At 41.8% G+C, this 14,143-nt stretch overlaps 1 protein-coding gene across 4 annotated transcripts in view; it reads left to right on the forward strand.

Moving 5' to 3' along the window:
- DACH1 (dachshund family transcription factor 1) overlaps positions 1-14,143 on the forward strand; it is a 365,706-nt gene that overhangs the window by 1,587 nt on the left and 349,976 nt on the right. The gene's annotated exons all lie outside the window — the stretch shown is intronic.

A 14,143-nucleotide genomic window follows, 5' to 3' on the forward strand; every position in this document is an offset into this window, starting at 1 on the left:
TCCCCCCCACCCCACCCCGCTCCGCCGCCGCCCCCGTCCCACCCCCGCGCGGTGCGGCCCGGGCGAGCGCGGCGCCGCTTCCCGCTGCCACCGCGCGGGCCAGGGGGGGGGGCGGCCCGCGCCCTGCGGCCGCCTGCGCTCGCCCCCTCCCTCTCCCTCGCTGCCCCGGCACCCGGCCGGCCTCCTCCGCAGCCGGCTGCGCCGCTTCTTGCTGGGACGGAGGGAGAGAGGGAGGAGAAACGGGTGTTTCTGCCCCCTTCCCTCCGTGCCGTGCAAGTGTCGCCCTGTCATTGTCCCCTTCTCTCCCCCCCTCACCCCCCACAGCCGAGGCGTGCCGGGGGCCCGGGGCGGCTGCGGGCAGCGCAGCGCGTTGCTTACGCGGGAAGCGAAGGGCCGGCGGGGGTGGGGAGGGGGGAGCGGGGCCAAAAAGTGCTTTCTGACCGACCCCCCATCTCAAGTTTATCCTTGGATGTATCTTTAAAACGGGCTACCCTGGGAAGAAGCTGCCCGAAGGGTACACGGGAGTGGGCGGGGAGCGGTCCTAGGGACACACACACGACAGCAACACAGACACTCGGGTTTCGCCTAAATGGGGTGGGGGTGCGGAGCTGCTTCCCGGGCCCACGGCCCTATCCGGGGTGGATGGAAGCCACTTGGCCATCAGCTGCTGTCATATATCCGAAGGGGCACGTGCACTTTTTGTATAGGTCTACGAGGCAGTTGCCACATGGCGAACGGGGGGGGGGGGGGGGGTGGAGGGAGGGCGGGAGGCAGGCGAGGAGGAGAAGGTGGTGGCGACGGCTGCTCAGCTTTGGGGTAGAGGGGAGAGCTGCCAGGCGGCCGGGCCGGCCTGATCCCCCCGGCGGGGGGGGGGGTCGGTCCCCGAGGAGCAGGTGCGAGCCGCCCCCGGCCCCCTCCAGCCGGAGAGGAGGCGACGGGGGCAGCGGGAGCGCGGAAGGGATTTGGCAAAGCTGAATCATGTTACCGCGCAGAATAACGCGGGCGCGGTGGCGGAGATGTCGCCGGGGGCCGGAGGGCAGCGCTCCGGCTGCGGGCGGGGCGCGGGTACCGCCGCGCTCCCCTGCCCGCTCACCCCGCGGCGGGGGGGGACTCGCGGAGGAGAGGTGAAGCCCCAAACTTGGCACAACCGAGGAGGAGTGTTGGGGGGGGGAGGAGAAGGAGCTGGCAAAAGAGGAAATTCCTGCCGCAACAGCAGCCTGCTTTGCAACTGAGGGCGAAAGCGTGGGGCTGTTATCACGCAATCTGTAGGTTACAGGGCTGAATCGGCTTGATAAGAAGGGATCGCGTAACTGCCGTGACCCCGAGATCAGAGCGGTCGGAAGCGCCTCCCGTTCCCGGGGGCTCCCCCTGCCTCGGGGCGGGGGGGATGCTCCGGTTCTGCCGGGCTGGGGGGGCGGTGGGAACTTCAGCCGGAGCGAAGGCTCGCCACGGAGGAGGAGGTCGTAGCCGAAGTCCCGATGCTGCTTTCAATATACGCAAATAAACAGACCGGGCTCGTTTCACTTTCCTATTGTCAGATTTCAAGGTGCAGCAAGAGCCACCACGTGGGGAATTAACCCCACGCAATGCCGTGCTCCTTCCCTTCTCTCCTGGCGAGGGGGGGGAGCTGACATTCCCTTCTTTCCCCCGAGCCTGATTTAGCGGGGGGTAGCTGGGACTCATTAGCACAGAGCGAGGGGAAGCCGGGCACTTGCTCTGCGGTAGCTGTTGCTAGATGGGTTGTTGGAGTTCCTGAATATTCAGGGCAGCAGGACAAAACAGCCTGGAATAACTTCCAAGCGCTGACATAACTGTAGCTGCTCGGGTAACTCTCTCGCTGTTTCATGTGGAATCAACATGAATATTAATAGCTGCTCTTAGACGATTGGGTTTGTTGGGGGCTTTTTGTTTGTTTGTTTGTTTTTTGGGTGGCATGTAACTTGTAACAACTCTGCACGAGTTCCAAGATTTGGTCCTTAAAATAAACTCACGGAAGTTTTATTTTGCCACGGTTATACTCTGTGAATCGTAATTTAAACACATGAAATTAAAAAATAGACAAACTTCGGGGGGGGCAAGGTAGGGGGGCACCAATTCCTGGACTTGGCAGGGTTATAAAAGGGTTTGTCAGCCTGGTTGTGGGGCTGATTATGTCCACAGCACAGAATCGGCCGTGTTTCAGCTGTTTCTGAGGTCTGCTGTGTTATGATGCAGCCTAGTAGAAATTACGGTAGTGGGTTCAGCAGTGGATAGGATTTGACCCTTTAAAAGCGTAATTGTAGTAGACTTATTTATACATCCATTAAGCAAATAACTTAATGGAAAGGATATACAATAGGTATGCAACATGTATTATTACAGTATAGACGAATAAAGCAAAGTGGGTCAGTGAGTTTTGGTCAAAATGGATGATCTCATCAGAAGATAAAACTGTATTTACTTTCTGGGTTTCTCCCCCCAGTACATTTCATTCTGAGTCTTCTTTCCTTACAAATTTTAAATTATTTCTGACATTACAGTAATTACGCAAGATATTTTGATCTACTCGGTCTAGTGGTTTAAGTGACCTTTCCAGACTCTCAGTTACTGCATACTTTAGCTGGGTGACGTCTTTTTGTATCCTGGGTGGACACTTACTGTTGAGATGGAAGCTGTAAGAGCCAACTCCATCCTAGTGGCTAAATTGTTACACTCATCAGATTCAAAAATTTTGAACCAGCATCTTATCACTGTTAGATTTGTCTCATAATCAGCTGATGCACTTGAATACACTAATCCCTTTTTGGAAAGCTTCATCAAGGTTAATACGTTATTTAATCAAAAAACGCATCCAAATAAAGCCATTACTTTGTTGTTTAAATGGATTGAATCGGTAGTTGCCAGTTGCTGTGGAAATAATTTGTAATAACTTATTCCGAGATGGAAAAGTTTTAGATGTGTTTCACCAAAATGATACATTTTAACTGTGATACTGCTATTTAAAAAAAATCAATAAAACAAAAATCAATAAAACACCAAGGGATTTTCTATTGAATGCTTAATGTGAAGGTCTGTAAAGTGAATTGGTTTCTGTGTTTATTTGTGATACTACTAATAATAACATGATACTAAAGGACCTTTTTCTAAATTAGGCTTCTGTATCATTTCACTGGAAAAATAAGCTTCTGTTATGGAAGATGACTTTTCTTTTCTGGTCATATTGACCTTTGCTTTTATTTTCCTCATAAAAAGCACTGGTCGCCAAACAGAAATCCAGGAAATAGCAAACTGTGCATTTAGCTTACATTCCGATTAAATGGTTTGACATTAATGGGATGCTAGAAAGCCATATGCCAAACAAATAGAGGAAGGATAAAGGCAAAACATGGAAAACATTTAAAGCTACTAGGTGCCAATCGAGTCAGGTTTCTTGAATGTGTGCATGAAAGAGAGTAGTGAACTGTGCACTGGATGTCACCTGCCTAGGATTAATGACCTGGAAGCTATTGATCCCAGATTGTTTCTGGTCTCTTGTGTTTTGAGCACTTGTCGTGGAATTTTACCATGCTGGGTCCCTTCGTGGAGTTTTCCCATAGACTTAGGCTGGCTTTGGATCGTGCCCACCCGAGTAAAGATTAAAAGCGTGTGCCTTCTTCTGACCTCCCTCCTGTGGCCAGGATATGTTAATCTTTTCTGACATTTGAAGATGATTTTGAATGAGTTCATTGACATTCATACTTAAAGTGGGGAATTATTTGCCCTGTTTGGAAGCTATTTACAAATTTTGGAAAACAACCTAATTGATTTTTGAGTATAAAGGGGAACGATGCCGAACATGAAACAATTCTCTTCAAAGCCTGTCTTACGCAGCAGTTATAAAAAGCTCTCTTTACTTACAGCTCTCTTTGCTAGCTTCTGCTCCTCTCAAATTATGTGGACCTAGCATGTGCTTGTGTACTGAATCCTGCATGCTTGCATAGTTTTTTTCTGTTTCTATTAATTAAAGGAGTATCTCACCCAGATAGGTTAGTGCAGATCATAGATATTTCAAATGAACGGGTCAGCAAGTACAGCTGGAAGGAATGTCAAATATATAGTATCTGTGGTTTATATTGATGACCTTCCTTCTTGCCACAGATTACTAAAATATAATCAGCAGAAATATGGTAGGTTTTACAAGCAAAGACGACTTCTGGAAGGCCAGGGGATAAATTGCAGTAACTATAAAGAAGGAGTAAAAGGTTTGGAGGTGGCTTCCTCAGACTTAAAAAAACCCCAGCCGCTCACAAAACCAGAACTTTAATATCCATCTTATGGTGTTTATTTATCGGTAAATGTTATAAAGTAGAAGCTGAGATCTTTGGACTGCACTTACTGCAACAGAACAGACTATTTATCCTTTTAATCTGATACTTAGTCCCTGGCAGTAGCCCAGTACCTGATACTTGGGGAAGGGAACACTTCTCCCCGGTGAACGTTAGTCGCCTGTTGTGCAACGCTGCTTGTGCTGCTCCTGTGCAGGGCTGTGATGGGCATAGAGACATTGTTTTCCTGATTGCTTCACATGATTTTCCTGAAGTATTCAATATGATTAACTCCTCCTTTATCTTGTAGCTATGAATATTGGTAAGGTTTTGGGGTCTTTTTTAAAGAAATCTGTCGCCTGTAACTGTAGTTTGTATAAAAATGCACAGTTTTGCTGTCAGTTTTGTGTCAACTTTACTTACGAGCACGAACCGTGCGAGAGCACAGCGAGTAGCTTTGTTGTTTCCACCAACCACTGCTCTCTCTCTCCAGATGCTCTGTTGGATTTTAGGCCCCCCGCTCTCTTTCTGGAGCTGCAGGCGTGATGCCTGGGGACGCTGATGCCACCTGGGCTGCTGGGAGCCAGCGCCCCACAGCGTGCCCCCTACGGGCGGGGGCTCGGGGGGCCGCCGCTCCCGCACGCGTCTTCTTCTCCGCGAGCCCTCAGCGCCGTAAACCAGAATTCACCTGAAGTAATCTTATTTACTACTTGCCTTGCCTCGTGTTTGGTAATCTGGAGTGTGTTCCGGATGTTTGTTGGAAATCGTAATTTTGTTTGACTGCCACTTAGTATTTCTTCTGTCTTCTCCTGTTACTGGATCGTTCCAGACGGCTGTTTTTGCCTATCGCTACGATTCATCATCTAAAGTGAATTGCATACGAAACAGAGAATTGTCATACGCTGGATTGAATTTTAATATTTTCCTTTTGAACTGTATTGTAGATATATTAAATTACTTCTGCAATCTCTGCTGGTCTGGTACAGGTAAATCTCTTTCAGTGCTGCCAGTATTGCCTCTTCGTGGCAGAGCGTTACAAGTTCAGCTGTAAAAATTCATTTCTGGCTGCAGGATAGCAGAGGGAGTAGTCAGAAACTACCAAGTTTTGTCAATACTGTATGAACCAGCGAACCGAGAGTCCGAAAAACCCACGATGCCTGTCTGTTTTTAAGCGACATAACTGGATTTAGAGCCTCTTTGTTCTTTTATAAGTTAAATATGTTTTGTTTTAAAAATAACATTTGGGGCATCTGCTTTGCATTATGAGTTAATTCCATTCATTGTTTTAAAATAGTTATTAACCTTTTGCAAATTATATAGTGCACACGAACAGTAATTTTTTCAATAATCTTTAAATGTGCATACTGTAACAGCGCCATAATGTGGACTGACATAATATGAATTGACAGTAAATTTTTAGTTGCCTAAATATGTATTTAAATGATAGAGCTGACGAGTCATCTGCAAAAAGCTATTATGATCCAGAGAGTTAATTCATATATAGATAATTTCTCCAGCGTGCATTAAGGAAGAATTTTTCTTTTTCCATTATCATTTAAATTATTTTCAAAAATCCTGAAACATAAAAAACCCCCTTTATATTTAGAATCAAGGTATGTCCGTGACTTGCAACGACAAAATCCATGTTGCTTGAGGAGTAACTTTATCCTTAACCCACTGTGGTCTGCTTATTTATCTGATGCGGTGCTCAGCCGGGGGCATCTCCTAGCAAGTGCTGATGTTTCATTTTGTAAGCAGTGCAGAATATTGAAGTGTAATCTATTAAATATGGAATTTTAGCATTAACTGTGAATAACTGTGAACTGTTTTAAACTTCTTTTGTTTAATGGAAGAAAAAGAAAAAGGATAGTAGTATATTTTCCATAGCATAAAGTAGAAAAATGCTGTCACTGAATTTCTTGAGAAGAAGGATCAGCTTTTGACCATACAGTTACGTCCTAATTTGGAATTCTTTACTCTAAATCACTGATAACGATGAGCTGGGAAGCTACACTGGGGAAGGATAACTCCATAAAGACTGTATACTTGCATTCTCTCCTGTGATTTTCCATCGGTCTCTTTTAGAGATGGAATATTGGACTGAAGGGACCCTGAGCGTTCAGGATATGTTCACCAAAACTAATGAGACTGCTTGCATGAGTTGTGATTGAGGAAATGGATCACAAAATGTATTTCAGTTCACAGTGCTTTAAACGGTGTTTTGTGATAATTACATTTAGAGTCAACATCCTCCTGCAGCAGGTGTATGAATATATAAAATACAATTTGCAGAATTGTGTGGAAGGATCCTGTAAATCATGTGTACCCAAACAGTGTATTAGGAGTAAACAGAAACTTTCTAAAATAGTCTAAAGCGTTTTTTTAATATTCCTACTGTTATGATTTTGATATAATAAAACAGTCTGAAGTTTTTATTATGCACCTCTGAGAATACTGGTGTGGGTAACACCTACATAACTTTCTGTTCATTATTCTGTTTAAAGAGACCCTGTTCACTCCAAAACTAATTTACTGTAGATATGTCAAACAGTGGGATTTTATGTCCATTGGAAGGCTAAAATTACCCATAGCCCAGAAACAGGGGAGCAGGTGCAGTTAAAATTTCCCAGTGCACCTTGCCACACTGACTGGATGTTCTTTTTCCATTCAAATAAGAGGATGTTTTGCTTCATGAAATTCTATTCATCCTTGGGATTTCTAGAATTACTCTCTAAATTAGCCAAATGGCTAAATTCTGCCTAAATTCCTTTTGATCCAAAACAAGCTCGAGTTCAAGCAAAGCTTTCAGACTAATTTCTTATTCACGTTATACTTTTATGTCATACTAAAAATACTGAAAAAAATGCACCTTAACTATTAAGACGTGTATTTTTTATGTTTAATTTGTTCCTTAGATTGTATGGCTAACTGGGAGGGCCATATATAGGTCCGCATACAGACTGCCTGGCTGACAAAATGACAGTTACGTACTGGAACTGAATGGGGCTGGGGAGAAGGGGGAAGAAGGGAAGTACATGGGACTACTGCAGACATTTTTGCATAATTGACAGCTAAAATAATTTGTAACATTAGGATGTCATGACTGAAGTTCATAACTGTGAATAATGTTCATGTTAGAGCACTTGTTAACGATACTGTACTGAGAACAGGTAATAGATATTTTACATTTGGACGAAAAGCTTTTATTCAGGACATGTCTCTCAGAATATGCTTGTATTTACAAATTGCTGTATGATAGAAATGATTTTTGAATCTTACTTTTGGGAAATGCTTTGCTTTTTCAACTTACACAAAATTATAAGGGATCAAAAAAAGTGGTTATATAAAGTAAACAATGAAGGGAACAGGTAATACATAAATAAATATTTTATTACTATTTAATTACTTCTTTTGTAACCTTGATTTCATGTTGTTCTCATACTTACTAATGAATTAATTTTTTTAGTAAAGAGCTAGGTCATGATTTTATGTATGGGACAGAAAAAAGCTGCTTTCAGGTTATAGCTATTGTATTTTTAAGAGAATTACAAACTGCATTACGTTTTTATCAGTGATAAATCTAGTCAGGGCTTATTAATAGTTTAAAAAACATTACTAAAGCTTTTATTTTTGAATTATACTTTTCCAAATGTAGTGAAAATATAAACTTAATATTTTCATTGGTTTTATATAAAGTTTTAATGAATGCCAGTGTTACCTGTCTTTATGAAGCATCTAATTTGTTTCCAGTCTCCTGGCCTGCTGTAAAAACCTTTCTTTGTTGGAGAAGGTCACCTGTAGGATTTAGCTATTTACATTAAAATAAAAATGCTGTGGTTTTAAACCATATGCTTAACTTTAAGAATGTGGATAGTCCTGTTGCTTTCAATAGCCTAAACATCTTTTTAAACCAAACATATGCAAAATATATTTGGAAGTGCTATAAAAGAATCAGTTGACATCTTTCGTAGGAAGCTGTCTTACTGCATACTTTCTTGCATTTGTAGGGATGGTTTCAAAGCATTGAAAAAATGCTTTTGATTTAGCGTCTTGCAAATTAACACTTGTTGCATAAAATAGATTCACGATGCATTTTTTAACATTTTTGTGAATATTGTCTTCTTTTGTATTAATTAATTTTAGGAAATCAGGGCAATGTCTTGGCAGGAATGAGTGTCAGAATTTGATATAACCTGTGGCTTCATACCTCCTGCTGGGATTTTTTGTTTTAATTTTTGTAGAACAGAAGCAGACTATCTCTTTTTGAAGGGAATGGGCACTTCCAAGATGTGTGCCATGGCTGTCACTTTTCACATTTTAGTTCTGATACTTACTGATAGTTTGGTGGGAAGGAAGTGAAACCATTTTCCAATTGTTTTCTGTTTCCTTAAATTTATGCTTAAAAGCTAAAAAAAAAGGGAGGGAGGAAAATACCTCAGGTGGTATTAAGTGTATAATAAGGACTGATACAAATGAAAAATCATATGTTCTCTTTTCTTTTATATATATTTCTCTCTTAGTTTGTTAGAACAATTCTTACAATGTAGACGATACGTAGGACTTCATTATTTCTCTGTGTCTGTATCTACCACTGCAGACTAATGCCACAATTCTATTGCAAACTTTGTTGTATGTTGTTCTAATTCAAAGCAGGATCAGTTGTCCTTTTTTTTTTTTTTTTTTTTTGGTTGGTTTGCTGCTTTTAAGCTGACACTCATAGCTTTTAACAGGCCAACTTAAAAAATAAACATGAAATGCTAATAAATTATTTTGTCTTACATTATTGGGTATTGTAGGTGGCTTATGATTCTACCGATTCCCTTAAAAATTAATTTGCTGCTGAAATATCATGTTAAAAATAAAGATAGTAGAAAACGAAGCTCCTGCTACGGTAATTTACAGTTTAAAGTATAGCTATGTATAAAATACATTTTTGAGAAGCTATGAGGACAATTTATTAGAAATACTAATTTAACAGCATATAGCTTTTTCAGGAGCACACATGCAAATTGTGTAAGGAAGGAGTAGTAACATTTCCCAGGGAGGGCATGAATCAGGTTTTTAGTCAAGATGTTTGGGTATAGCCACAGCTGTTGGATTGGCTTAAGGCCATCTCAAGGTACAACAGGTGGGATGTGGCTAAGGATTAATAAACTTTCAACAGATTTTATATTTCAGAGCTTTGCTAGCATCATCCTGGCAGAGTGGAGGAAAGGGTGGAATTTATCTTCAGAAGAAGCAGCCCACCTCCATAATATGTAGATCTCAGGTTTACACATGTTGAGAAAGTAATTTGCTTAAAGACCCTGAATTTCTTGTCTGTTATCCTTCCTTCACTCTTTGTTGTTAAAAGCTGCCCCAGTGTCTGTCCCTGTGGAGAGGTCCCTGCAGAGATCAGTCTGCTGGTGGGCTGAGATGGGGCAGTCCTTGGTGCTTCCTGGCCTTTGGCCTGCCTGTGGACATTAGAAGATGTTGGCGTGGAGCTGGCCGATACACCCTTTTCATAGGCTGGGGAAGCTTTAATAGGCCCAGAAGGAGCATGGTGCCATACTGGGTGATTTGCATTGCTCAGCTGCGTGGTCGGACTCAACCCAAGGAAGTTTAGACCCTCGTACCCAGTGCATGGGACATGATGTTAAACACAGTAATTTCAGGTGGTTGCTGGAGGAGCCTCCATGGCATTTAGCTCTCTGCTGCTGAGCTTTTGCAGGTGTGGGTCTGCCAAGTCCAGGTTTTATCTTTTCTGCTGACCCCTTCTGTGATTTTGTCTTGTTGCATCTTATTTTACATACTTTATTACAGAAGTTAGGATTATGCAATGATATCATGAGAGGTAATAAAATAATAGTTATGAAATGCTTTGTGAGGCATACATGTATTCACAAATATTCCAAAGTATGACTACATGAGTAAAACATTTTGACATTAAAGGAGAAGGATGTCATCAGTTAAAACTGTTGGCACTGTTATGTGATAAGGTCGTCTGCTCTTTTAGTTGGTGTGCCAGCTGATGAAAGAAAAATATTTATTTTTTAGACGTGAAAAACTCAGGCATTTTCATCAGCTTAAATGAAGAGAGCCAACTAGTTCCAAACACTGTTTTGTGAAATCATGTTTCACCCCTGTAAGTGGTTTTCTGTGTGGAAGGTGTGCTGCAGTCGGGATGGGTCTATCTTTTCAGCTTGGCTAATCGTTTCCTTTCACAAATCCAGAACGCATGCAGATTTGAACTTGTAGCCAGGAAAAAGTGCTGCCATGCTTCAAATTGCCAAAGGACCTCAAGGGACAGAAACTTGACCTGGTTTTATGAAACCATAGAATTACATTTATACAAGTTACCCCATGGGAAAGGAATGAACTGATCCCAATTCATTTCTAAATACTGGGGCCTTATGGGTCACATTTGAATTCTCTCCTACACCTGTTTTTCGACTAAATTTTTCTGAGGACGTTTTTAGAAACTTACTTTACATTAGGTATGGGTCATGTGCCTAATATTTAACAGTTCAGTGTTCTAATTCTTTAAAATGTCTAATGGTTTCTCAGTATAATTAAGCTGCAAAAAGTTTAAATTATAGAATTTGTTCAGTATGGGCTAAATCCTCAAACCGTGAACTCTCCTCTGGGTTTAGTAACTTAGGCTTCGTTTTCCTGCATGTGAAATGCGAACATAGAGCAGGCAGTGACTACAGTCAGTACGTGTTGTATGGGCTGTAGAGAAGAGAGTGACTCTGCAGCTGGGTCATTAAGCTGCTCATCTGGGATGTGGGACACGGTGACTCAATTTCAAAAAGGGTTACCCAATGAGACAATTTACAAGAAGACACTGAGACTCCTTTCTTCCTTCCTTCCTCCAAAATGACCTTTCTCCTTCCCTCAGTTAGACTAAAAATTTGGGATTTGGAAAATCTGGGTTCAGACCTCCTCTTGGAACCAATGAAAGTAATCGGTAGGTGCTACCATGGCTTTCCTCTTTCAGCACTTTGGTTTGAGCTACAAGCCTAAATACCCTACGGTGAGTGCTTGCCCCTCTCTGGTCAGGTGGTATGGTGCTTAAGGTGTCCAAGTGTTTCTGCAAACAGTGTAGTGCCAGGTTGGAGTACGCCAGCTAAGTTGAAACAGTGGGCCCTAAGGACAGGGAAGGGTTCCTTAGTTCATTTGAATATCTGGAACTATATGCTTATAGGGTTACATTAAAATTAGAATTAGCTTGCATTTTGATTTATTTAACAAACTAAGTGAGTGCTCTGTTCAGCTTAAGTTTGCCTCAGCAATTACTATCCCACAGAGGCTCTTCAAACCTTCCAGGCTTCACTTCCACTTTCTCGTGGAAACCATTTCCTATTCTCAGGCAATCTTTCCCATCCTTGAAAGACATTTTCAGTGCTGAAATTGGCAGTAAGTGCCTGCATAAGTCTACCTGTTTCTAATGAATGAATGACAGATTTGGATACTACTCATCTAGTATAGATTGCTTTTCTTTTTATACACCATCTTAACACTTTAGATCAACTAAACAGCTCAGCTGATGATCCCTGGCTGTAGGCTTTCTGCTCTGCCTTGTGGATATAGCAGAGGAGGCTTTTGTGTGGAATTACTGCTCCCACTACCGCCTAGTGCCAAATTTGTAGTCACTTTTTTGGCTTAGGCAAAAAGGATTGGAAGGTGAGAAATGGGAATAACGGTGTTATCACAACAAGTAAGAAGATACTTATTTACTTTGTTTGCTTTTCACACCGGTGAATTTTTCTGTACGGTTTATATTAAGCCATTCATGACTATGTAAGTCTGGATAACCAAGCTGTTCCATGAGGCATCGTCACAGGGCCGTTATTCACAGCCTGCACTTCCTTTGACTGGCAGAGTGAAGGGCACGTCTTCTAAACGGTGATTACTTATCACCATTATGTATTTATTATAAACGTGTACATAATGTCCCTTTCCAGGTCACCTCAGAGAAGTGGCCGTATCGATCCCTAAGCCCAGTTTTTGTCTTTCGCTAAGTCAGCCTTATGCTTTAAGCGATTCAGGTTTTGTTGATACCATCAACAGGAGAGGCTACTGTGTGATGCTGATGTGCTGAGAGGGTAGAGGGGCCCATTTTTTCCAAGACACAGAGAATGGTTTTGTTTCCAAATGATTTTTAATGGAAGGTAGAGGTCCAGTTGCATTCAGGGGCTTAAACATTTTTCTTAAACACTTACTTGCTTGGCTTTTCCTTTCTAGTTCTCTTGTTCATAAATTGGGTAGAAGATGCATTAATTTTACTGTATCCAGAATAAGCTTAGATAAGACTAGTTGAAGGCTTTTGACTTCTCAGTGAAACGTTTTGGCTGCTTTCTGATTTTGGTGGTAAATACAGGAAATCTTTAAGATGAGCTGTAGTGGCAATGAATTCTTCATTGTGATTGAAATGTTTGTCTTAAATTTTCTTTGCATCTAAACTAGAGAGGAAAAAATTCCTTTGTTATCTGTTTAATCATAAAACAACAAGTCAGAATGAAGGAACAAATTCAGATCTTTGAAAATCCAAACTCTCCCTTTCCCTTTCCTCTCCTATTTATTTTCTTCCCCTCACACAGCTCGCTGGATTTTGAAGAAAACGCAGATTAAAATTTACAATTCTCAATGGAAGCCCCATTTCGTTAGGCACCGTGAAAACTTCAAATGCAGAGGATTCTTGGTTGGAAGCAGCAGTTGCTAACCCTGGCAGTAGCAGTAGGGACAAGAGCCCTGAGGCTATGGGGCTGGGAACATGCTGAAGAGTAGCGTAGTGAAGAGACAAAAGTGAAAGGTGGTTGACAGCATGTTAAAGCAAATTTACCCAGTGTTACTGCTATGTGCAGCCTTATAAGTTTACATATGTGTAATCAGATTTTCAGTCTTTGTATCACAAATGTTTCCCTCCTTTTCTCTAGGACTGACTATGTTTAGAGTAGTGCCTGGGAAAGCAAGCAAGAAGAAATAAGCTTTGCTTTGGAGTCTGATGTGGGCTGAGATTCTTGTGGCAGAGATGCTAGATGGGAGGAAAGTATTTGTGTTTTTGTTATATACCTGAAAGAAAGGATTACCTCCATCTCCTTTAATCGCCTCTTTTCTGAGGCTGGTATCCATATGTAGCTACAAGAAGTTTCTGTTAGAACATAAGACTGAGTTTTGCCCTTTATTCCTCCACTAAATACTAACATGCAAATATCAGGCATTGATTATGCCTCAGCATAGCCTCAGCAAGGAGAGAGACTAGAATGAAATAGTTTGTTAGACACTTTTTTTTTTTTTTTAGAAATTTACTCATTCTGGAAGTTCTCACTTGTGCTTTGTATGGTTCTAAGTTTACTTCAGAAGCACGTAGCTGTAATTCCCAGCTTTCTTCATATTTTTCCATATTACATGTGCAGCACCAAATATAGTCACTATGATATTGGGATGCACATAAAAGTCTTAATCCTGCAAGCAGGAAGGAAACTTTGGTTTGTAAGGAGTCCTGTTGCCTATAGCATCTCAGTTGGATGCTTTATAGGAATAAAATCATGCAGGTCCTTAAATATTGTCAGTATTGGTACGCACATGGCATAGCTAGCAGAGTTTTCATAAGCTGGAGTTTCACAGATACCGGCAACCAAGTGTGGGAACAATCAAAGAACATTATTTGTAATCAAAATGTGAGTTAGGTGTTTATAAAACAACTGGTGGGTGCTTGCATGCATGTGAAGTTTGCTTACACGAGTAATCCCACTGATTTAAATGAGAGCATTCATGTGGCGAAAACAAGTTCAAGGCAGGAACATTTAGAGGATGGTGACCTTAGAAACAAACAGTCGTCTCTGGAAGTATTCAAGGGGTGGTTATTAAAACTTAAA

The sequence above is a fragment of the Phaethon aethereus genome, assembly GCF_964289735.1.
Source record: "Phaethon aethereus genome assembly, chromosome: 1".
In the NCBI taxonomy this organism is placed as follows: domain Eukaryota; kingdom Metazoa; phylum Chordata; class Aves; order Phaethontiformes; family Phaethontidae; genus Phaethon; species Phaethon aethereus.